A 25,159-nucleotide genomic window follows, 5' to 3' on the forward strand; every position below is an offset into this window, starting at 1 on the left:
ATTAAAGACCTGAACCATGCATTCACAGCACAGTTAAGCTGGTAGCAGTGGCTCCATTGCTTCACGTAGCTGGAAAGAAACAACCACTGCGAATCGGAAGAAATAGCAGCAGTATTCCACCTATTAACGCCAAAAGTATTGGGAATCCGCCAGACACACTGGAAAAGAGTGAATGGATGGCTGATGGAATGACTCCGAAGACAGTCTGGAAAATGGACACAAATCCACTCCCAACAGTCTTAAAGAAATGGACAATCTCCTCAGTGCTCGAAGCGTTTTCAAATTCTAGATACCAGCTCTACAAAGTGCTTGGGGAAGTTAGTATTTAATAGGGATTGTGTCTCGGCTGATGATCTTGCTATCTAGAGAGCATACGTCTCTCTAGTCGATGTCAACATGACTTGTTTTTGGAACAGTAACTCCTTTAGTCTACTCAGCTTGTCATAATTTACATTAGCAGTATCAATGTAGGCCAAATTTCTGATACTTTTGTCTCTCGTGTGGTGGAAATAAAACTTGTCCGCAACACGTAAAGACCTTAGAGACTGAAATTGTGTAGGCAATTCCTGGTCGCATACCCCAACAGCTTTGGTTGCTCAGCACAACATAACTTCCATTCAAAAGTACATGAAATGATGGTTGAATCTAAGGACGGTAGTACCCTTCATAAAACAGGCCAAGTTTGTGACCCCCCGTTGTAAAAGCTGTGAAAGGACACCTGCTTGCAGATGATTGAATGACTAACAGTAGTCTCACAATCACTTCCACTGAGATTGGCCGGTGCTTCGCCGTTCAGATATTTGTATTCAAAGGGCAACTCCCACTCTTCTTTAATATAGCTATCACCTAGCAGCTCATACATGCCCACAGCAAGATATTTCAAGTATTTCAAAAAAGAAACGTAGAAATGGGCAAGTTAATAATGCCATGTAAAAGCCATACCGTTGATGGACTTTCTGCAATAGTAAAAGGCAAGTTTTCTAACTTTTCTATGTGAAGCATGGTGAAACTCACTTCCCTTTTAGCCATTGTCCTTTGCTCCTTGGATAAATTAAAAGCAGCGAACAAGTCACTACCGTTAATGTATTTCCATGAATGCGGCCATTTTTCAAAGTCTGTAACGTTCAACCTAACTGCATGATGGAACGCAGCTGACTTTGCCCATGATATAAAAGGGACATGTGTATCTGAATGATATCCATCGTAGATAACACTATGGCCCTCATTATGACATTAACGGTAAATCCCACTTACCGCCATGCTGATGGCTGCCAAATTACCGCCACCTCGGCGGATATCCATTCACCATATTATGACACACACACACCAATCCATCACTATTCAGCCACATACACAAATCCGCCAGATCAAAGGTCAGTGATAAACGGGCAGCCCCAAATCCCACACCGTTACCCAAACAGAACTACGCCCACCACATTATAACCCATGAATCACCACGGCGGACATTCAACAGCAGTAAACCATTAGCGGTACTTACCGCCGCACTCACAATGGACACCCACATACCCACACCACTATGAAACACACACCCACATTACTCACAACCCATTACGAATACCAACCATTGCCAGCAGAGAGATACCAAGACAGCTGACACAACTAGAGCCACACACTACTCACACCTATGCACCACTCACGCACTCTACATCACACACCCCAACACATTACCCAACACTCCCCCACTAACACACATCACTCAATACCCATGGCACCACAAAAACATGCCCGTTTCACAGAGGAGGAGCTAAGGGTCATGGTGGAGGAAATTATCAGGGTGGAGCCACAGCTATTTGGAGCACAGGTGCAGCAGATATCTATAGCTAGGAAGATGGAGCTATGGCGGAGAATCGTAGACATGGTCAACGGCGTGGGACAGCACCCCAGAACTAGGGATGACATCAGGAAGAGGTGGAACCACCGATGGGGGAAGGTACATTCCATAGCAGCAAGACACCAGCTCCTCCCCCACAACTCACAGCATGGGATGAGCAAGTCTTGGTAATACTGCATCCTGAGGGCCTGGCCGGAGTCGGAGGAGGACTGGCCTCTGGTAAGTCAACTCTCTACTACTATCATCCCCCCTACCTGCATGCCATCACATACCCTCACCCTCACCCTCAATCCCATCACTCCAGTACTTCCCACACACCCCACCATCACATCTCACTCATCCCAACGCCAAGCCCTGCATGCTCTACCAATGCATTCACACCATTCACAGCCTTGCATGGACACTCATCACAAAAGCATGCACATTATAGAGAATTAACTATCCCACCACACACCAACATACACAAGTGAAAACTGGCAGGGCAAAACCCACCGAAGAGGGAAAGCCACAGATGTACAATATGTCAGACACAGAAACAATAACACATCATTTACATCCCCACAGGTACCCCAGCCAATGTCAGCGGAGAGGAGGTGCCAGCACTATCCAGTCCCCCAACTGAAGAGGCCCACAGTGATGACAGAAACTCTGGTCTTCAGGATCTGGATGACCTACCTGGCCCATCAGAGACCACTGGACAGCCAGCTACCCATGGCCAGTCACACACCACCACAGAGCCTCCCCCATCAGGAAACACCACCACAGCACCCACCCAGCGTACCCATACCTCTGTCCCCAGGACATGTCAATCAGCAGTGTGTCTACCTCTACAGGGTCGCTAGGGCACACCTCCTCCCCAAGACAATCAGGGACCTGGGGTCAGTTGGTACCCGGTTCAGGGGACAGAGGCGCAGCCAACATGGATACTGGCAGGACTACTGTGCGCCAGGGGGGGACAGGCCCTTGGAACCGACAATCCAGGAGGCACTCGCCGAGATCCTGGGAGCCTATCAACATTCCCAGGACATGATGTGCCAGATCCTGGACAATGTGCAGGAGAACAGGCAGCTGCAGGAGGGGCAGTACCAGGGGATCAGGAAGGACTTGCAGACCAATAACAACACCCTGATCTCCATAGCAGGGGTGCTTGCAGACATGGCCAACATTATGAGGGAGGCAGTGTCACACCAGCAGGCCCCTGCCACTAGTCAGACATCTGAACAGCTTTCCACCTCCGCTGCCACTAGTGGCCAGGAGGCCCCGCCACAGGACTCACAGGCCACCAACATCACTCCCCCTGCAGAAGGTGAGCCATCCCCCAAACGTTCCCTGAGATACAGACAGAAGTCAGAGACACTTGTCCAAACCCCCGTCAGGAAATGAGACTCTCCTGATTGTCACCCTTGTGTCCCACTCAGTCACCCTGTCCACCTTGAACTGACATTGCTCCCCTTCCTATGTCCCCTTGGACAATGCATCTGTGCTACAAATAGACTGGAACAATACTCTGGACTTTCCTCCATCATCTCCACATTCCATTGCACTTGCCCCTCTATATATTAGCACTTTAATAAACACCCTTTGAAAAATAACGCATTTAGGAGTATGTCATGTATATCAAAATATATATTCATTGTAACAGGTACAAACATTGCAAATCAATTGTACACAAAATGAGCATAGATTAATGACCTGTAGCTGGCTGTAGTGATCACACCAGGAGTATATATCAGGTCACCAACATCTGCAAAATGAATTGCCAGAGGGAAAAGTAAGTGGGCCTAGAAGTTGAGAATATCAGCATGCCATTGCTACACAAATTGAAACAAAAGTCATTGAAATGTGAAATAACACTGTCCTACCTGTGTGTCATTGGAAGTATTGTTGGATCACATATGTTCTGTTGTCCTCATCCTCATCCTCTGTCTCTTCATCCTCACTGTCCACAAGGTCTACTGCTGCCACACGGGCATCTCCAGCCTCCTCTTTCTGCAGGAATGGGACATGGCGTCTGAGGGCCAGGTTATGCAACATGCAGCATGCCACCACTATCTGGCAGACCTTCTTGGGTGAGTAGCACCGGAATCCACCTGTTGGATGGAGGCACAGGAATCTGGCCTTCAGGAGGCCAAGGGTCCTTTCAATTATCCTTCGGCTTCACTGTGGCCAAATCTTCAACCTTGGAGAAAACAATGTAGCTGCACATGTGTTTTACCAGGGCAGACAACACTCTTGTCAGCACGTTTGAGAGCATAGTCTGTGACATTCCTGCTGCCAAGCCCACTGTCACTTGGAAAGGACCAGTTGCCAGGAAATTAAGTACAGATAGGACTTGCACAAGTGGGGGGATCCCAGTGTGGTGACGGATAGCAGATATCAGGTCGGGCTCCAACTGGGCACACAGCTCTTCAAAAGAAGGGTATATGGTGTGCCATCACCATGGAGGTGCGGTCCCTGGAAGTCTATGGCAGTCGGAGCACCCACTGTCGCAAACGGTGGAAGGACCTGAGACGCTGGGCACGGAAGACGGTGGAGGGCCAGCTGAGGATGGCCTCCCAACAAGGAAGGGGTGCCTGTCAAACCCTGACCACCCCTGATGGTACGTATACTGCCGGTGGCCTATCCAGAGCTGGATGGGTGCTTGAGGGCATCACAGCAGCCATAAGGGGTGAGTACAGTGCCCATCATTACAACTTATGAACAGTAAGGTGATATGTGGGCGGGGAATATGTGTCAGTGGGTGCCCCTAGGCCAGGCCTGACATTGCAGTATAGATCCACTGGTGGCTAGGGTTCTGAAGGGTTAATCTTGCTACCTAGCTCGTAGGCAACCACTCCTGATCAGGGCTCCGTGGGTCCCCGGTGTGCATTTAGCGGTGTGGTCCCCTCCCCATGCCTTGGTGGCTTGCTATTTCTCTGGTAGTGCAATGAATATTGGTAGGCCTGTTCCCTGTGTGTGAGGGTGCTGTGTACGCCAGCAGTGGTGTTGGTGCAGGCAACACCCTCCTTTTTTGTTGTGTCATCCTGTCCTTATGTGCATTAGCATCATCTGTTGGAGGAGCAAAGGCACCGACAATGGAGGGAGCTGCATCCCACAGGGCCCAGGAGGCCGAATCCACCATCGGTGAGGGCACCAGTGGGATGGAAGGTGAGAGGAGGCACCACGGCAGAGACTGGAGGGGACGGTTCTGACAGTGATACCTCCTCCGATGGAAGCTCCCTGGTCGTGGCGGACACTTCTGTGACCACCCCAGCTACAGGTACAGCCACCACCCCCATACCAGCACTGCCCTCCCAGCAGCCCCTTATCGAGTTGCCCGTGCCAGCTCACACAGGAGGGTGGGCATCTCATTCGCCCAGGCACCTCAGGCCCTGTTCCAGTTAGCCCTGCTGCCCTGAGTGAGGAGGCTATTGACCTCCTGAGATCCATTTCTGTAGGGCAGTCAACCATTGTGAATGCCATCCAGGGGCTGGCAGCCCAGATGGAACAATCTAATGCATTCCTGGAGGGCATTCACACTGGATTGGCGACCCAACAGAGATCGATTCAGGCTCTGGCTTCCTCTCTGATGGCAGCCATTGTCCCTGTTTCTACAGTCAGCCTCTAACTTCCACTGCCCAGCCCCATTCCCCTCAACCCCAACCTATCCCAGGCACACATATAGATGAGCATGCATACAAGGTAACACCCAAGTGTCACAGGCAAACACAAGCACCACACTTCATCCCACAGGCACTCACACAAACACCATCCAGTTGCAGACACAACAACATCCACTATTCCACTGTCTCCCCCTCCTCCCCCTCCACCACCTCCCTTCCAGCCACCTCTACACTCACACCTGCATGCACTACATCGTCATCCACTACCAGCATCATCACCACACCAAGCAGAACACACACCTCACTGGCAGACACCTCCACAACAGCCATGTAATGTCCCCTGTGTCCTCTCCCACTGTCTGTCCCCCTCCTAAAGTACACAAACGCAAGCACTTAGACACCCAAAAGCCATCTACTTCACAACAGCATACAGCCCATGCAGCCGCACCCAAAAGCAGCAGACAGACACCTCCAACTACTACTCCCTCATCCTCCACTCCCATTCATTCTCCCTCTTCCAGCCCCAATGTCCCTAAAAATCTGTTCCGATCTACCATTGACCTCTTCCCTACCCCCCCATGTCCTTCACATATGGCCAGGGTATAACAAACCCAGCCAAGCACCTCAGCCACACAGTCCACGTGTCCAGTCCTAACCACACCCACTCGTGGTGGAAAGGTATCCAGGCCACATGTACTGAAGGGCAAGGAGCCTGCACCTGCCACCCAAAAGGTCAAGGAGCATGCACCTACCAGCCGAACAGCCAAGGAGCCTGCACCAGAAGGCAGGAAGAACAAGGAGCCTGTACCAGCAGGCAGGAAGAGCAAGGATTCTGCACCAGCAGGCAGGAAGAGCAAGGAGCCTGCACCAGCAGGCAGGAAGGGCAAGGAGCCTGGACCAGGATCTGTGACAGAGCCCACACCACCAACTATGGTTTGCATCCATCCGAGAGTGCAGGGGATGTGCAGGAGCCTCCCCCCACCAACAGCACCACCACTGTGCATCCGTCCGAGGGTGCAGGGGATGTGCAGGAGCCTCCCCCACCAGCAGCACCAACACTGTGCAGCCATCAGAGGGTGTAGAGGATGTGCAGGAGCCTCCCCCCACCAGCAGCACCAACACTGTGCAGCCGTCACTACCGGTGGACGCTATGTAATCCTGCCTCCATAGGCTGCTGTGCGGCCTGCCTCCTCCAGAACCAGTGGGTAAGACACCCACCTAAGAGACTGTGGCACATCACTCCCCAAGATCAAGCACAGGGCATGTTGCTCCCTCCAGAACCAGTGGGCAAGACACCCACATGAGAGACTTGGGCCCATCACTCCCCAGGATCAAGCACAGGGCATATTGCCCCATCCAGACCCAGTGGGTAAGACACCCACCTGAGAGACTGTGGCCCATCACTCCCCAGGACAAAGAGCAATGGGCATGTTGCCCCCTCCAGAACCAGTGTGCAAGACACCCACATGAGAAACTGTGGCTCATCACTCCCCAGGATCAAGCATAGGGCATGTTGCCCCTTTCAGAACTAGTGGGCATGACACCGACATGAGAGACTGTGGCTCATCACTCCCCAGGATCAAGCACAGGGCATGTTGCCCCTTCCAGAACCAGTGGTCTTGTTTCATCTCCCGGCTGAGGTTCCTCCTCTCATCCCCCATCCCCCTGAGGTGCCCACCGATTTACCAACTGATGCCACTGCAGTGTTCTCTCCGTGTTGAAGCAGGTGAGAAGTGTGGCCTTAGACTTTGGCCTGTGGCCATGTGGCCCACGCAAATTGAGGACTGGGCTGTGTCCCTTTTTCTGTAAATATGTATATATCTATAATCTTGCCTGACTTATTATTTCTACTGTGTGGATCTTATTTCAAACACTTTGGCGAAATCGTTTTGTCCTTGGATTATTCAGCCGAGTTACGGGATCAAATTGTTTTTGTAGTGCATCTGGTTGTGTTGTGGTGTGTGTGTTTGGTGTGTGTGTTGTTCATGTGTGTGTCACTCTCTTTTTCCTCCCCCCCTCCCTTGTGTGCTAGGTGGCTGTACTCACTGTCATCGTCTTCACCGGCGTTGGTGTTCATGGTGGAGCAGAACTTAGAATATCATCGGAAAAACATGCAGTTCCGGTTCCATGGCAGCGTGGTTCTTCCCTGTGTCTCCAATGGTGAGTCCTTTTGCTTCTGAGCTCTGTTTTAGCCAGGCTTTTGATGTCGTTGGTACTACCCCGGAAAAGGTGACGGTTTGCAGGGTCTTAAGATGGTGGACGGAACATTGACTTCCACCTGGCTGTAGGCAGCTACCTCCGTGGTGCGTGTTGTTTCTGCCCTGGCGGTCGGTGTGGTACATTGGCTGTCTTTCGGAGATCTTTCCACCATCGTCATAATTTGGCAGTAGGTACCGCCAGTCTGTTGGCGGTATTACTGCCACTTTATCACCGACCGCCAGTGTTAAATTTGTTAGGGAATAAATCCTGTTGGACAGAGTGTTCATGCCATTTTCGACAACAGCAAATGTATTTTCTACATTTTCCTTGTCTATCTGCCTTAAACGTGCAGCAGCTTCTATCTGAGAAACCTTTCAGATCTCATTATGTATGGCATAGACAAATCTTTTAGAGCGTGGCTTTCTAGGACCTAACAAGAATTCCTGCAAGTCCATATCTTCAGAAAGAATGTTAATATGTTCCTTAACTGCAGTTAACATGTTAGTCTGTACCCACTGTTGGCACAGTTTACCCACAATGTATGTTGTAACTATACCCATGTGTTGACACAAGACATAGCAAGGGTCTGGCCGGCTAATCTTGAAACCCCCTGAGGAATTCACAAAATGTGCCTGACACCCATTTGTGTCTAATGGCCAAAAGAACCACCCACCGGGACAGGAAAGTGAAGAGTTATAGGTACCAGCCTGAACCTTTGCATCTAAATCTTCCTAGGTGACATTTAGGAAGTATTACCAATTATACATTTTTGCCAGTGTGTGGATAGTGGGCGCATTCATTTCTTTAATTTTTGCTAACCCCAGAGAGGATGTCTGATGAATGGTATCATCTAAAAAGATTATTTGCACAGGAATAAGGCACACTCTAAATAAAGCTTACCTACCCTCTATTTGCCAATCTTGTGTTCCCCATACACTCTTTAAATCAAATTTGTTCCTCCAGTATTCGTAACCTTCAACTGCAAGACGGGAAATGAAGGAATCTGAATAAATCAGTTTTGTGTCAGTTAGCAAAACTTTCCTAATTTTTACAGGAGGTAACTTGAAATAATATGACTCTGGATATTTTGTGTGCCTGGAAAAATAAGAAAATGTATCTGTATATTGTTTTGGGCTCCCCACTGGTGGTGCTGAACCGTGTTCCCACTGTGTGTAATTAAGTACTGGTCTATATCTAGTGGCAGGGTGCAGGTAGTAATGTCCCCAGTTGTTATAGCAGAACATTTCCCCATAATTCTTTGTATTTGTGAATACATCATCACTTTCAAATACTGAATAGTCCTTCAATTCAGGTAAGAAAGAATCAACTGTTTTACATCCAAATCATCAGATACAACACCAGGTGTAATTACATCAGTCAGAACTGTGGAAGACATGTAGGATTTGAATTACCTCAGTAGGCCCGTTTATATCAAATGGAACCTTGTCCCACACAATTCCATCAGGAATAGGTACAGCTGAAATGTTCACAAGGGACAAGTCTCTTCGGACCTTAAGTGAGGAATGATATGGAGTTGAGACTTTATCCACAGGTTCAATCAAGGAGCGTTCAGGAAGGTAATGACCATTTATAAGGAAAAAGAAAACAGTCATGAAACCAATTCATAGAAACAATGCAAAAAATGTCAAGCAGAACCATAAATAGTTCCATGGGTGTATCAAATAGTTTTCTTTAAGCCATCGATACAGCTTTCGTGTCTTTGAAACATTTTCAAGCACAGGAATGGATGAATCTGAAGAAAAGTCATCAATATCGATGAAGTAACCAGAAGCAGTCTCTGAAAATACAGGTACATTACAGGTGGATGAATCCACTTCACGTGGGAACTCATGGTAGACAATGTCATCAGTTTGTGTTGTGCTGGTATAGAAAACAGCCAGATCTTGGACAGGTCAGAGCTCATTTCCACATTTCCCACAGTCAAGGAGGTATTTGTATCATCCTTGGACATGCCTGTGTAGTCAGAAGTATTGTTGTTATTTCTGCTTTGAAGAGGTATGTCTTGTTGGGTAGTGAAAGGGGACCAGGAACTACCCAAGGGACCTCTGGGTCTCCAGCGCACGATCAGCCACATGGTGAAGTTTGACTTTGTCAATAGGAATTAATCTGTTAGCTTTAGAACCAGGAAGCCGTGGTAGAAGGACAGTTCTGGTACCTTGTATTCCCAGGACTTGGCCCGCCCTCTGTAGGATGGACCAAATCTCTTCTTCACAGTGTTCTTCTCATGAACCAGATCCCCAACTTTAGGAATCCAGTGTAGGAGGCTGGCCTGGTTTGTAGTGGGTACCAAAGGAACTTACACCTTATACCAGGTCGAGTTATCCCTTATTAGTGAAATGTAGTCAGTGTCTAGAAGCCAGGCTGTCTAGAGGTAGCTGCAGCAGAGCTGCCACAGCTGAAGTAGGAGACATGCAAAGCTTTTGCAATACCACTGTAGTCACACAGTACTCACACACATGAAAGAAAATACTCAGTGTTCCAAAAATAAAGGTACCTTATTTTGGTGACACAAATGCCAAAAATACCTTAGAGGCTATACCCCCTTAAGAGTTAAGTAATATACACAATATATACACCAGTATCCAAAAACAGGTAAGTACACAGTCAGAAAACAGTGCAAATAGTGAAAATCACAATAGGTTGCAATGGGCCTAGGGGGAACACAAACCATATACTAAAATAATGGAATGCGAATGTCGGTTTCCCACCCAGGCAAGTGTAGTGTGAAGAGGGGCACTGGGACTATAAGAAAACACCAAAGGTAAGTAATACAACCTACACCAGAGCCCAGGAAAACAGGAGTAAATCACAGTAAGTTTCCTGAAGCACGCAAGAAGTCAGGATAGAAGATTATGCAAGAACCTCAAGATACTGCAAGAGACCAACAATGGATTCCTGGACCTGAAGAACTGTGGAAGAAGGGGACCAAGTCGAAGAAGCACTGAAGAGTCCAGGGAGAACAGGAGCCCTTGCTAACCCAGATGAAGGTGCAAAAGAAGAACCACTGGTCAGAAGACAAAGGCCCTCATTGCAACCCTGGCAGTCGGTGATAAAGTGGCAGTAATACCGCCAACAGGCCGGCGGTAACAAAAATGGAATTATGACCACGGCGGAAACCGATCAGACAGACACCCACACACCGACTGCCACGGCGGTAGCAACAAGCACTACAGCGGTAACCGTCAACAGCCAGACGGAAGACAATGTACCACCCACAGTATTACAACAGGCCTATCCACCACCTTTTCTGGGCCGGTACCAACGACATCAAAAGCACGGAGGAAACAGAACACAGAAGTCAAAGGACTCACTTCTGGAGACACAAGGAACAACCCTGACGCCATGGAGCCCGAGTTGCACATATTTCCCATGCTTGTCTACCTCTTCCTGCATTACGAGCACCAATGCCGGCGAAGACGACCACGGTGACTACTGCCGCCGAGCACACGAGGGAGGGGGTAGGAAAAAGAGAGTGACACACACACGCAACGCCCCCATCCCCAACACCATACACACAACCAGATGCTCTAACATTACATATCTACCCTGTACCCCTCAGGATAAATGCAAGGACAAAATGATTGAAAGAAAGTGAGTGTAATACGATTAAAGAACATGAAAAAGTGCATTAAATTACAAAAGTATACACATATTTACAAATGGAGGGACACTGCCCAGTCCTTAATGTCCGTGGGCCACAAGGCCACAACACAGAGGCCAAGGCCCCACCTCACTCCTGCAACTACACGGAAAGAACACTGCAGGGGCATCAGGTCAAAAATACACAGGCACCTTTGGGGGACCGGAAATGGGGGGGCACCTCAGCCGGAAGATGGTACAACACCACTGGTCCTGGAGGGGGCTACATGCCCTGTGCGATGTCCTGGGGAGTGCAAGGCCACAGTCTCTCAAGTAGGTGGTTTGCCCACTGCTTGGTCCTGGGGAGTGCAAGGCCACAGTCTCACAAGTAGGTAGTTTTCCCACTGCTTGGTCCTGGGAAGTGCAAAGCCACAATCTCTCAAGTGGGTGGTTTGCCCACGGTCCTGGAGAGTGCAAAGCTACAGTCTCTCAAGTGGGTGGTTTGCCCACTGCTTGGTCCTGGGGAGTGCTAAGCCACAGTCTCTCAAGTGGGTGGGTTGCACACTGCATGGGCCTGGGGGGTGCAAAGCCACAGTCTCTCTAGTGAATGGCTTCTCCACTGGTTCTGGAGGGGGCATTGTGCCCAGTGTGCTTCATCCTGGGAAGGATGGGATGAGTGGATGGCTTCTTCAATGGTTCTGGAGGGGGCATTGTGCCCAGTGTGCTTCATCCTGGGAAGTATGGGGTGAGTGGATGTCTTCTTCCACTGGTTCTGGAGGGGGCATTGTGCCCAGTGTGCCCCATCCTGGGAAGGATGGGGTAAGTGGATGGCTTCTTCATTGGTTCTGGAGGAGGCATTATGCCCAGTGTGCTTCATCATTGGAAGGATGGGGTGAGTGGATGGCTTTTTCCACTGGTTCTGGAGGGGGCATTGTGCCCAGTGTGCTCCATCCTGGGAAGGACGGAGTGAGTGGATGGCTTTTTCCACTGGTCCTGGAGGGGGCATTGTGCCCAGTGTGCTTCATCCTGGGAAGGATGGGGTGAGTGGATGGCTTCTCCACTGGTTCTGGAGGGGGCATTGTGCCATGTGATGCAGATCTTGGGGAGTGCAAGGTCACAGTCTCTCACCTGGGTGTCAGACCCACTGGATTTGCAGGGGCCAGGATGCACAACAGCCCATGGAGGCAGGACTACACACTGTCCGCCCGCAGTGACGTCTGCTCAGTGGTAGGAGTGGCGGTGCAGGTGTCGGTGATGGCAGTGGTGGGGCGAGACTCCAGCCCATCCCCTGCAGCCTCGGACGGCTGCCCACTGGGGCTGCTGCTGCTGGTGGCGGTGCTAGTGGCGGTGCTGGTGTTGGTGCTGGCAGTGGTGGGGGGAGGCTCCAGCCCATCTCCTGCTGCCTTGGACGGCTGCCCACTGGGGCTGCTGATGCTGGGGGCGGTGATGGTGGCAGTGCTGGAACTGGTGAGGGGAGGCTCTAGCCAATCCCCTGCAGTCTTGGATGGCTGAACCACCATGGTTGGTGGTTGGGGCTCCGAATGAGTCCCAGCACCAGGCCTCCTGTCCTTCCTGCCTACTGGTGCAGGCTCCTTGCCCTTCCTGTCAGCAGCTGGGGATTGCCCCTTGCCCTTCACCCCTGCAGCTGGTGGTGCCTCCTTGCCCTTCCTAGTCGCAGCTGGTGGTGCCTCCTTGCCCTTCCTAGTCACAGCTGTTGGTGCCTCCTTGCCCTTCCTTGATGCACATGGTGCAGGCACCCTGTCAGTGTTGCTGCCTGGTGCCGTGATCCTCTCCCACCTGCAGTAGCTGTCGACACTACTGTGGCCATGGACTGGGTGGCTGAGGTGCTTGCCTGGGTTTTCTTCACCCTGGCCTGAGGTGAAGGACGGGGGAGGAGGGGGAGGAAAGAGGTCAATGGTGGAGAGGAAAAGCTTCTTAGGGACATTGGGGCGGGAAGAGGGTGAAGGTTTGGGAGTGGAGGAAGGGGAAGTGGTTGTAGGAGGTGTCTGTCTGCTGTGTTTGGGTGCAGGTGCATGGGCTTGGATGCTGTTGTGAGGTGGATGGCTGTTAGGCATCTGAGTGCTTGAGTTTGTGTACCTTGGGAGGAGGGGGCACAGACACAGTGGGAGAGGACATAGGGGACGTGTGCATGGAAGTGGGGTTGGTGACTGCCAGTGAGGGGCGTGTAGTGATAGGCGTGATCTTGGTAGTGGATGAGGATGTAGTGCGTGCAGGTGTGAGTGTAGACGCTACTGGGAGGGAGGTAGACGACGAGGAAGAGGGGGACACAGTGGAGGTAGTGGATGTTGGTATGTCTGCATCTGGATGGTCTTTGTGTGAGTGCCTGTGGGATGATGTGTGGTGCTTGTGTTTGCCTGAACCACTCCTGTGTGTTGTCCTGGGTGCATGCTGGTCTGCCTGTGTGCTTGGGATAGGTTGGGGTTGAGGGGAATGGGATTGGGCAGATGAGGTTGGAGGGGGGAGGCTAGAAACAGGGGCACCCACAGGCCCACATCCCCAACTCGGATGCCACCCCACCACCCGCAAGTAGTATATTGGGGCACTGTACTCGCCCCCTTGTGGCTGCTGTGATGCCCCCAAGTGCCCATCCAGCTCCGGATAGGCCACTGCCAGTATGCGGGCCATCAATGGGATCAGGGTTTGACGGGCACTCCTTCCTCGTTGGGAAGACATCCCCAGCTGGTCCTCCGCTGTCTTCTATGCCCAGCGTCTCAGGTCCTCCCACCGTTTGCGACAGTGCGTGCTCCGCCTGCCGTAGACCCCCAGGATCTGCACATCCTTGGCGATGGCACGCCATATACCCTTTTTTCTGATGGGCGATGACCTGTAGAGAAATACACATAGGAAAAAGTATCAGTCAGACCCTCCTGCCTGTTACACTCATGGCCCACCATAGCCCTCACATCCCCTTACGCACAGACATTGCCCACCATACATGCAGCACGCTGCCCAGGGCCCTTACCTCAATCCCCCCACACAAGGCCCTCACACACAGCACTCTATGCATTCATGCCCCATTCATCGTGCTCACAGTGTACTCACCTGTTGGTCTGGAGGCCCATACAGCATTCGGTACTGTGGTAGGACCCCATCCACCAGTCTCTCCAACTCCGCAGCGGTGAAGGAAGGGGCCCTTTCCCCAGTGACACGAGCCATGGTCGGTTCCAGACACAGGTCACAGCAGCACTTGCAGTGTAGGTCCTCTCCTGTTGAAGGTCAGGTAGCAAGTGAGTGAACAGAGAGAAAATGGCGGTCACGTCCGTGGCGGTTCGTACCATCACCACCGGCGTACATCACCATTGGCCACTGTAACCCATAGGGCCAATGGGATCCAATGAGGATTTGCATGGCAGTTTTCGTCCGCCTTCCGCAACGGCACACAACGTCAGCAAAATTACCTAATTTCCACCTGTCCCTCCATACATGACAGGTGGACGCCATTTCAGGGGGGGGGGGCAGGCCATCGCACCTAACTGCGTCACAGTACACATAGGCACCATTTGGGCCTATACAACAATATTGTATTATTCACAACATGTAATGCAGTGTAGTGTTTGGAAATATGGAATACTGACCAGCTACTCACTGTTTGCCCCCTAGATTGCAACAACTGTGGATGAATAGGAGATGGAGATATCCCCCCGTGTACAGGCCCCTGGATGGACTTTGCAAAAATGGAGGACAGGCACATTATCCTCACCTATAGACTGGACAGGGCCACAATCACAGACCTGTGTGCCCGATTGGAACCTGACCTGATATCTTCTTTCTGTCAGCCCACCGGGATCCCCCCTCTGGTGCAAGTCCTATCTGTGCTCCATTTCCCGCCAAGTGACTCCTTCCAAGTGACAGTGGGCTTAGCCGCAGGAATGTCTCAGCCAATGTTCTTAATAGTGCTGACCAGAGTATTGTCTGCCCTGATTAAACACATGCGCAGCTACATCGTTTTTCCCCAGGTGGAGGATTTGGCCACAGTGAAAGCTGAATTCTATGCAATATGACACATACCCAACATTTTTGGGGCTATTGATTGTACACATATTGCATTTGTGTCCCCCCCGGAGAAATGAACAGGTGTTCAGAAATCGAAAGAGCTTTCACTCCATGAATGTGCAGATAGTGTGCCTGGTGGACCAGTACATCTCCAATGTCAATACAAAATATCCTGGGTCTGTGCAAGATGCCTTTATCCTGAGGAATAGCAGCATCCCATATGTAAAGGCTCAACTCCAGAGGCACCAGGTGTGGCTAATAGGTGAGCCCTGGTTCCCACCCAGAGGTTGTTGGTGTATGGGTATGGTGTGGGCCCTAAGGGTTAGTGTGTGTCTAACAGTTGTCCCTTGATATTTGCAGGTGACTCTGGTCACCCCAACCTCTCATGGCTACTGACCCCTGTGAGGAATCCCAGGACAAAGGCAGAGGAACGTTACAATGAGGCACATGGGTGAACAAGAAGAATAATAGAAAGGACATTCGGCCTCCTGAAGGCCAGGTTTTGTTGCCCTGTACTACTCACCCAAGAAGGTGTGCCAGATCATCGTAGCATGCTGTATGTTGCACAACCTTACCTTATGTCGCCAGGTGCCTTTTCTGCAGGAGGATGAGGCTGGAGATGGGTGTGTGGCAGGAGTGGACCCTGTGGACAGTGAGGATGAGGAGGCAGAGGATGAGAATGAGGACAACAGAAGTGCTATAATACAACAAAACTTTCAATGACACACAGGTAAGACACTGTAATTACACTTTACACCGACAGTTTTGTACTAGACATTGTCACTGGCAGGCTGATATTCCCTCTTCTATGGCCACTTACTGTACCCCTTGGCATCTTTATTTTCAGATCTTTGTGCCCCACTATCACTCCTGGTGTGTTGACTGCAGCCAACTACAGGTCATTCATATCTATACATTACTGTACAGTTATATTGCAGTGTATAAAGCTTGTTAAACTAATACATGGTTAAATGATTTTAGAGACTCCATACTTGTATTTATTCAAATGGTGTTTATTTAAGTGCTAATGATTAGAGGGGGATGTGCAATGGGCTGGGGGTTATGATGGAGGAATGTCTAGGATAAAGTCCAGTCTATTTGTATCACAGGTGCATTGTCCAAGGGGGCATAGGAAGGGGAACAATAGCAGTCCAAGGTGGACAGGGTGACAGAGTGGGACACAAGGGTGACATTCAGGAGAGTCTTATTTTCTGGCATGGGGTCTTGGCAATGTTCTCTGGCTTTTGCCTAGATCACAGAGACCGTTTGTGGGGTGGTTCTCCTTCTGCAGGGGGTGGGATGCTCGTGGCCTGTTGTTCCTGTGGCGGGGCCTCCTGTCCACTAGCGGCAGCGGAGGTGGAAGTCTGTTCATCGGTTTGGCTAGTGTCAGGGGCCCGCTGGTGTGCCACTGGCTCCCTCATGGTGCTGGCCATGTCTGCCAGCACCCGTGCAATGCAGACCAGGGTGGTGTTGATGTCCTTCAAGTCCTCCCTGATCCCCAGCTTCTGTCCCTCATGCAGCCGCTGGGTCTCCTGCAACTTGTCCAGTATTTGGCCCATCGTCTCCTGGGAATGGTGGTATGCTCCCAGGATGTTGGTGAGTGCCTCCTGGAGAGTCGGTTCCTTGGCCCTGTCCTCCCCCTGTTGCACAGCAGTCCTCCCAGCTTCCCTGTTGTCCTGTGCCTCTGACCCCTGAACTGTGTGCCCACTGACCCCAGGGGTGGCCTGGGGTGCCTGTAGTGGTGGACACACTGCTGATTGACATGTCCTGGGGACAGAGGTATGGGCCCGCTGGGTGGGTGCTGTGCTGGTGTTTCCTGAGGGGGGGAGGCTCTGGGGTGGTATGGGACTTTGCCTGGGTTACCAACTGTCCGGAGATCCCTGATGGGCCAGGTTGGTCTTCCAGATCCAGGCTTCCAGAGCTGCTGTCATCACTGTGGGCCTCTTCTGGGGGTGGACTGGAAGTTGCTGATACCTCCCCTCCGGTGACGTTGGGTGGGGGACCTGTGGGGATGTAAATGCAGTGTTATTGTTTCTGTATGTGTCATCTTGTGGATGGGTGTGTTGCCCTGTGTGGTTGTTATTGCCCTGGCAGCTTTGCCTTGTGTGAGTAGTGATTTTGTGGGCTAGGTGATTCTCTCTAATGTGCATGCTTTAGTGAAGGGTGTCCATGCAGGTCTGTGAGGGGTGTCCATGCATTGGTGTTGCATGCAGGGCTTGGTATTGGGATGAGTGGGTTGTGATGGTGGGGTATGTGGGAGGTGGTGAAGTGATGGGAGTGAGGGTAAGGGTGGGGGTTTGTGATGGCATGCAGGTAGGGGGGATGATAGTAATTGAGATTTGACTTACCAGAGGCCAGTCCTCCTCCTACTCCTGCCAGGCCCTCAGGATGCATGATTGCCAAGACTTGCTCCTCCTATGTTGTTAGTTGTAGGGGGTCCACCGCCAGTCCTCTGTACAGCTATTTGGTGTCTTGCTGATGTGGAACGTACCTTCCCCGTAGGTCGTTCCACCTCTTCCTGATGTCATACCTTGTTCTGGGGTACTGTCCCACGGCGTTGATTTTCCGCCAGAGCTCCATCTTCCTTGCAATGGACGTCTGCTGCACCTGTGATCCGAATAGCTGTGGCTCTACCCGGATGATTTCCTCCACCATGACCCTTAGCTCCTCCTCAGAGAACCCGGGGTGTTGTTGCGGTGCGATGGGTGTATTGTGAGTGGTGTGAGTGAGGGTGTGTGGGTTGTTGAGTTGGGGTGTGTGATGTAGGGTGAGTGGATGGTGTATAGGTGATGGTGGTGTGTGTCTGTGGTCTTGCTATCTCTCTTGTGGCATTTGTTTGTGATGGTAAAGGGTTGTGGGTAATGTGGGTGTGTGTTTTATAGTGGTGTGGGTGTGGTGTGTGTATGTGTATCAGGTGTTTGTAGTTTGAATTGTCCAATGTGGTGTTGTTTTGTTAGGGTGTGTGATTTTGAGCGCGGCGGTATGTACCGCCAATGGTTTAGTGCCATTGAATGTCCACCGTGGTGATTCATTGGTCATAATGCTGTGGGCGTAGTTCTGTTGGCATAACGGTGTGGGTTTTGCTACCGCCAGTTTATCACTGACCTTTGGGGTGGCGGACTTGTGTGTGTCACTGTATAGTGACAGATTGCTATGTGTGGGTCATGATATGGTTGGTGGTAATCTGCTGCGGAGGCAGTATGTTGTCAGCAGTAAGCATGGCGGTAAGTGGGATTGACCGCCAATGTCATAAAGATGGCCAAAGTCAGTTATGTACCCAAGAAGACAAATGCACATTACTGGTTGGTGCAGATGACATCCCACTCTGGATGGATGATTGCAGTCTGGTTTGTGTCACTGGATTCCGCCAACAAGCCTTGGCACATGCGAAGCTCGCAGTTATCGAAAAATGGCATTGCCTGGGACCAGTAGGGACTTGGTGGCCACTGCCCAAGAGGGGGAGACAGAGGGGGCTCTCAGCAACTCCAAGAGCTCTTGGAAGACCAGGCAGCATGCACAGAAGTCTCACAGCATGGGGACAAAGAAGGTGCAAATGGAGGCCCACGCAACATGACACAAAGGGATCCCACGCCAACGGAGAACCACTCAGGAAGCTATGCATTGCAGGATAGAGTCCTGGGAGTGTAAGCTGTGCTGTGCACAAAGAACTTCTTGGAAGGTCACACACAAGCCTTGTCAACTGCCAGTCACATGGTGCACAGGGGTACTGTCTTGCGTGGGAAGGCAAGCTCTTACCTCCACCAATGTTGGACAGCTGGACCTTGGGACTGTCAGGGTCACTTTAGTACACCACCTGTGTTGCTGGATCCACGCTCATCATCTGGAGAGGGGACCCACACCACTGATTGTTGCTGCAGAGAAGTGCCTGCTGAAGCAGGGAAGTGACTCTGTCACTCCACTGGAGATTCCTTTGGTTCTTCTGGTGCATGCTGAAGACAGACAGTTCTCGGAGGATGCACAACCTAGAAACTGTTGCAGTTGCTGGCAGGAGCTGAAGTTACAATGTTGCAGAAGTCATCGTTGCTTCTTTTTTGCCATTGTAGAGTTCCTGGAGGGTTCAGCTGCGGTTCCATTGGTTGATGATGAAGTAAAGGATGCATAGGATTCCTGCTGGAGTCTTGCAATCCAAATCTGAAGAAACACCTGGAGGAGAGACCATAAGTAGCCCTGAAAGGAGGATTGGTCACCTTACCAGGTGAGCACATGTCAGGGGAGGGCTCTGACTTCACCTGCTGGCACTGGCCACCCAAATGCTCCCAGAGTGCCCCACCACCAAGGAATCCAAGATGGCAAAACCCAGGGACACCCTGGAGGAGCTCTTGGTACCACCCCTGGGATGGTGATGGACAGGGGAGTGGCCACTCCCCTTTCCTTTGTTCAATTTCATGCCAGAGTAAGGGCTGGGGGTCCCTGAACTGGTGTAGACTGGATTATGAAAGGAGGGCACCATATGTGCCCTTCAAAGCATTTCCAGAGGCTCTGAGAGGCTACCCCTCCCATGCCTGTAACACCTATTTCCAAAGGGAAAAAGGTAACACCCCTCTCCCAAAGGAAATCCTTTGTTCTGCCTTTCTGGGCTTGAGCTTCTCAAGCAACAGGAGGGCAAAAACCTGTCTGTGAGGTGGCAGCAGCTGGGGCTGCCTGGAAAACCTCAGAAGGCTGGTATGGCAGTACTGGGGGTCCGCTGTGGAGGCCCCAGAGTGCAAGGGATTGTGCAAACAATACTGGAATACTGGAATCAGTATTGGGGTACAATTCCCAGTTGTTAGGCACCTCCATGGCCACATTTGTCGTTACCATTGTGATACTAGACATAGGTATGGCGTCCCCGCACTCACAAAGTCTGTGAAAATGGTCCTGGATGATGTAGGAGTACCTCTGCTACTGCAGGGGTGCCGTCACACCCAGGTACTTTGCACTCAGCCTTCAAGGCTGGAGGGCCTGACATGTAGGTGACTTATAATTGACCTGGTGTAGTCAAAATGGCTGTGAAAGGATGCCATTTCACACAGGCTGCAATCGCAGTCCTGCGGAAGCCTTTGCATGGGCTCCCTATGGGTGGCAAAGGTAATGCTGCAGCCCATAGGGATCCCCTGGAACCCCAATGCCCTGGGTACCTAGTTACTGTATACTAAGGACTTAAAAGGGGGGACCAGTGTGCCAATTTGGAGTGAAATACTGGGTAAACAGCATGTAGTGATTGATTTGGAAACAGAGAGAGCATAATCACTGGGGTCCTGGTTAGCAGCACTCCAGTGACAGTCAAGCATATTTTCAAAAACAGTGAAACATACTGACAAGCAGGCCATAAACCATAAGCACTGAGGTCCTGACTAGCAGAATCCCAGTGACACAGTCAAAACACACCAACATTTGGCAGAAAATGGGGGTAACATGCCAGGCAAGATGGTACTTTCCTACACAACCCCCCCCCCCCCCCAAAATAGGGACAATAAGGCTAACCTTGCTCAGATGAGTCATCATTGTCTAAGTGGAAATATCTGGAGAGTCTATCTGCATTGGAGTGGGTACTCCCAGGTCTATGTTCCACTGTATAGTCCCTTCCCTGTAGGGATATGGACCACCTCAACAATTTAGGGTTTTTACCTTTCATTTGTTTAAGCCATAAAAGAGGTTTGTGGTCTGTCTGAACAATAAAGTGAGCACCAAACTGGTATGGTCTCAACTTTTTCAGTGCCCGGACCACAGCAAAGGCCTCCCTCTCTATGGCAGACCAATGCTTTTCTCTAGGGGTCAACCTCCTGCTGAGGAAAGCAACAGGTTGATCCTGGCCCTCAGTGTTAGGCTGTGATAGCACTGCCCCAACCCCTAATTCAGAAGCATCAGTCTGGACAAAGAACTTCTTGGAGTAGCAAGGGCTTTTTAAGACAGTTCAGAGCACATGGCCTGTTTGAGCTCATCAAAAGCCTTTTGACAGCTAGCTGTCCACAATACCTTTTTAGGCATCTTCTTACTAGTGAGGTCATTAAGAGGAGCTGCAATTGAGCCATAGTTCTTAATGATCCTCCTATAGTACCCTGTGAGGCCTAGGAAGGCTCTCATTTGGGTTTGAATTGTAGGGGGAAGCCATTCCATAATGGTCTGGATCTTCCCCTGCAGTGAGTGGTACAATCTGTTCCCCCCTAACAGGTGGCCCAGATAAACCACTTTCCGCTTCCCTATCTGGCACTTTGAAGCCTTGATAGTGAGGCCTGAATTTTGCAGGGCCTCCACAACTTTCCATAGGTGGACCAGGTGCTCATCCCAGGTAGAGCTAAAGACAGCTATATCATCTAGATATGCTGCACTAAAAGCTTCCAAACCTTGCAGGACTGTGTTCACCAACCTCTGAAAATTGGCAGGTGCATTCTTCAAACCAAAGGGCATCACAGTGAACTGATAGTGCCCTCCAATGGTGGAAAATGCAGTTTTAGGTTTAGCATCTTCTGATAATTTAATCTGCCAATACCCTGCAGTTAAATTAAAAGTGCTTAGAAGCCAGTGTATCTATTAGTTCATCTGCCCTGGGTGTAGGGTAAGCATCAGTTTTGGTTACTTGATTGAGACCTCTGTAGTCAACACAAAACCTCATTTCTCTTTTACCATCTTTACAGTGAGGTTTTGGGACAAGTACCACTGGGCTAGCCCATGGGCTTTCTGAAGGCTCAATCACTCCTAAATCCAGCATTTTCTGTACCTGTTGTTTTATGCAATCTCTGACATGGTCAGCCTCCCTATAAATCTTACTTTTGACAGGTAAACTGTGTCCAGTGTTGATTGTGTGCTCACACCAGGTAGTAGTATCTGGTATCAGTGAGAAGAGGTCAGAAAATTGGCCTAGAATATTTACACGGTTGTCCTTAAGCTCAGCAGTAAGGCAATCTGCAAGCACCACTCCCTCCACTAAGCCATCAGCTTCAGTGGTGGAGAAGAGATCAGGGAGAGGGTCACTCTCTTCTTCCTGTCCCTAATCAGTTGCCATGAGCAGGGTTAAGTCAGCCCTGTCATAGTAGGGTTTTAGGCAATTGACATTGACCACCCTAATGGTCTCCTGGCAGTGCCCTGGTCTACCAAGTAGGTAACCTCACCCTTTTTCTCAGCAATGAGATGGGGTCCACTCCATTTGCCTTGGAGTGCTCATGGGGCCACAGGCTCCTCTACCCACACCTTCTGTCCTGGGTGGTACTGGGTCAGGACAGCCTTCTGGTCATGCCAATGCCTTTGGAGCTCTTGGCTGGCCTGAATGTTTTTACTGACCTTTTTCATGTACTCAGCCATTCTGGATCTTAGGCCAAGTACATAGTCCACAATGTCTTGCTTTGGAGCTTTTAAAGGTTGTTCCCAACCCTCCTTCACAAGTGCAAGGGGACCTCTCACAGGGTGACCAAAGAGGAGTTCAAAGGGACTAAAGCCCACTCTTTTTTGGGGTACCTCCCTGTAAGCAAAAAGGAGGCATGGCAACAGGACATCCCATCTCCTTCTGAGTTTTTCATGGAGCCCCATAATCAAACCTTTGAGAGTTTTATTAAACCTCTCAACCAGACCATTTGTCTGTGGATGATAAGGAGTAGTGAACTTATAAGTTACACCACACTCCTTCCACATAGCTTTGAGGTATGCAGACATGAAGTTACTACCTCTGTCTGACACTACTTCCTTAGGGAAGCCCACCCGGGAAAAGATTCCCAGGAGGGCCTTTGCCACTCCAGGAGCTGTAGTGGTCCTTAAGGGTATTGCTTCAGGATACCTAGTGGCATGGTTGTAAGGAAATGGCTCCCTGTTGCAGTTACCCCCCACTTTAAGCCTGATACTGATGTTGACTTGACTGAGAAGTGTGCTGGGACCCTGCTAACCAGGCCCCAGCACCAGTGTTCTTTCACCTAAAATGTACAATTGTTTCCACAATTCGCACACCCCTGGCACACAGATAGGTCCCTTGTAAAAGGTACCAGTGGTACCAAGGGCCCTGTGACCAGGGAAGGTCCCTAAGGGCTGCAGCATATGTTGTGCCACCCTAAGGGACCCCTCACCTAACACATGCACACTGCCATTGCAGATTGTGTGTGTTGGTGGGGAGAAAAAGGCAAAGTCGACATGGCATCCCCCTGTGTTTTACCCAATTGTTCAGTGCAAGACTGACTGGTCTGTGCCAGCCTGCTGCTGAGAGACGAGTTTCTGACCCCATGTGGTGAGGGTCTTTGTGCTCTCTGAGGTCAGAAACAAAAGCCTGCTCTGGGTGGAGGTGCTTCACACCTCCCCCCTGCAAGAACTGTAACACCTAGCAGTGAGCCTCAAAGGCTCAGGCTTTGTGTTACAATTCCCCAGGGCACTCCAGCTAGTGGAGATGCCCTCCCCCTGGACACACCCCGCACTTTTGGCAGCAAGTCCAGGGGAGATAATGAGAAAAACAAGGAGGAGTCACCCACCAGTCAGGACAGCCCCTAAGGTGTCCTGAGCTGAGGTGACCCCTGCCTTTAGAGATCCTCCATCTTGATTTTGGAGGATTCCCCCAATAGGAATAGGGATGTGCCCCCCTCCCCTCAGGGAGGAGGCACAAAGAGGGTGTAGCCACCCTCAAGGACAGTAGCCATTGGCTACTGCCCTCCCAGACCTAAACACACCCCTAAATTCAGTATTTAGGGACTCCCAGAACCAAAGATGAGAGATTCCTGCAACCTAAAGAAGAAGGTCTGCTGACCTGAAGCCCTGCAGTGAAGACGGAGACGACAACTGATTTGGCCCCAGCCCCACTGGCCTGTCTCCATAATTCGAAGAAAACTGCAACAGCGACGCATCCAACAGGGTCCAGCGACCTCTGAAGCCTCAGAGGACTAGCCTGCATTCAAAGGATCAAGAAACACCCGAGAACAGCGGCCCTGTTCATAAAACTGCAAGTCTTTGCAACAAAGAAGCAACTTTTAAAGCCGGAAGAGTGAGATTTTCCACTCTGCACCCGACGCCCCCGGCTCGACCTGCGGAAAACTAACACTACAGGGGGGACTCCCCGGCGACTGCGAGCCCGTGAGTAGCCAGAGTTGACCCCCCTGGGCCCCCACAGCAACGCCTGCAGAGGAAATCCAGAGGCTCCCCCTGACCGCGACTGCCTGCTTCAAGGAATCCGACGCCTGGAAACCACACTGAACACGCAGCCCCCAGGACCTGAAGGAACCGAACTCCAGTGCAGGAGTGACCCCCAGGCGACCCTCTGCCTAGCCCAGGTGGTGGCTACCCTGAGGAGCCCCCTTGTGCCTGCCTGCATCGTTGAAGAGACCCCGGGTCTCCCCAGTGATTCCTATTAGAAACCCGATGACTGTTTGCACTCTGCACCCGGCCGCCCCTGTGCCGCTGAGGGTGTACTTTCTGTGCCTGCTTCTGTTCCCCCCGGTGCCCTACAAAACCCCCCTGGTTTGCCCTCCGAAAACGTGGCTACTTACCTGCTGGCAGACTGGAACCGGGGCACCCCTATTTCCATTTAAGCCTATGTGTTTTGGGCACCACTTTGACCTCTGCACCTGACCGGCCCTGAGCTGCTGGTGTGGTAACTTTGGGGTTGCCTTGAACCACCAATGGTGGGCTACCTTGGACCCAACTTTGAACCCTGTAAGTGTTTTACTTACCTGTGAACTTAACATTTACTTACCTCCCCCAGGAACTGTTGATTTTTGCACTGTGTCCACTTTAAAAAAGCTTATTGCCATTCTTGTCAAAACTGTACATGCTATTGTGATTATTCAAAGTTCCCAGGATACCTGGGTGAAATACCTTTCATCTAAAGTATTGTTTGTAAATCTTGAACCTGTGGTTCTTAAAATAAACTAAGAAAATATATTTTTCTATATAAAAACCTATTGGCCTGGAATCAGTCTTTGAG

Source organism: Pleurodeles waltl, chromosome 2_1 (assembly GCF_031143425.1).
Source record: "Pleurodeles waltl isolate 20211129_DDA chromosome 2_1, aPleWal1.hap1.20221129, whole genome shotgun sequence".
In the NCBI taxonomy this organism is placed as follows: Eukaryota; Metazoa; Chordata; class Amphibia; order Caudata; family Salamandridae; genus Pleurodeles; species Pleurodeles waltl.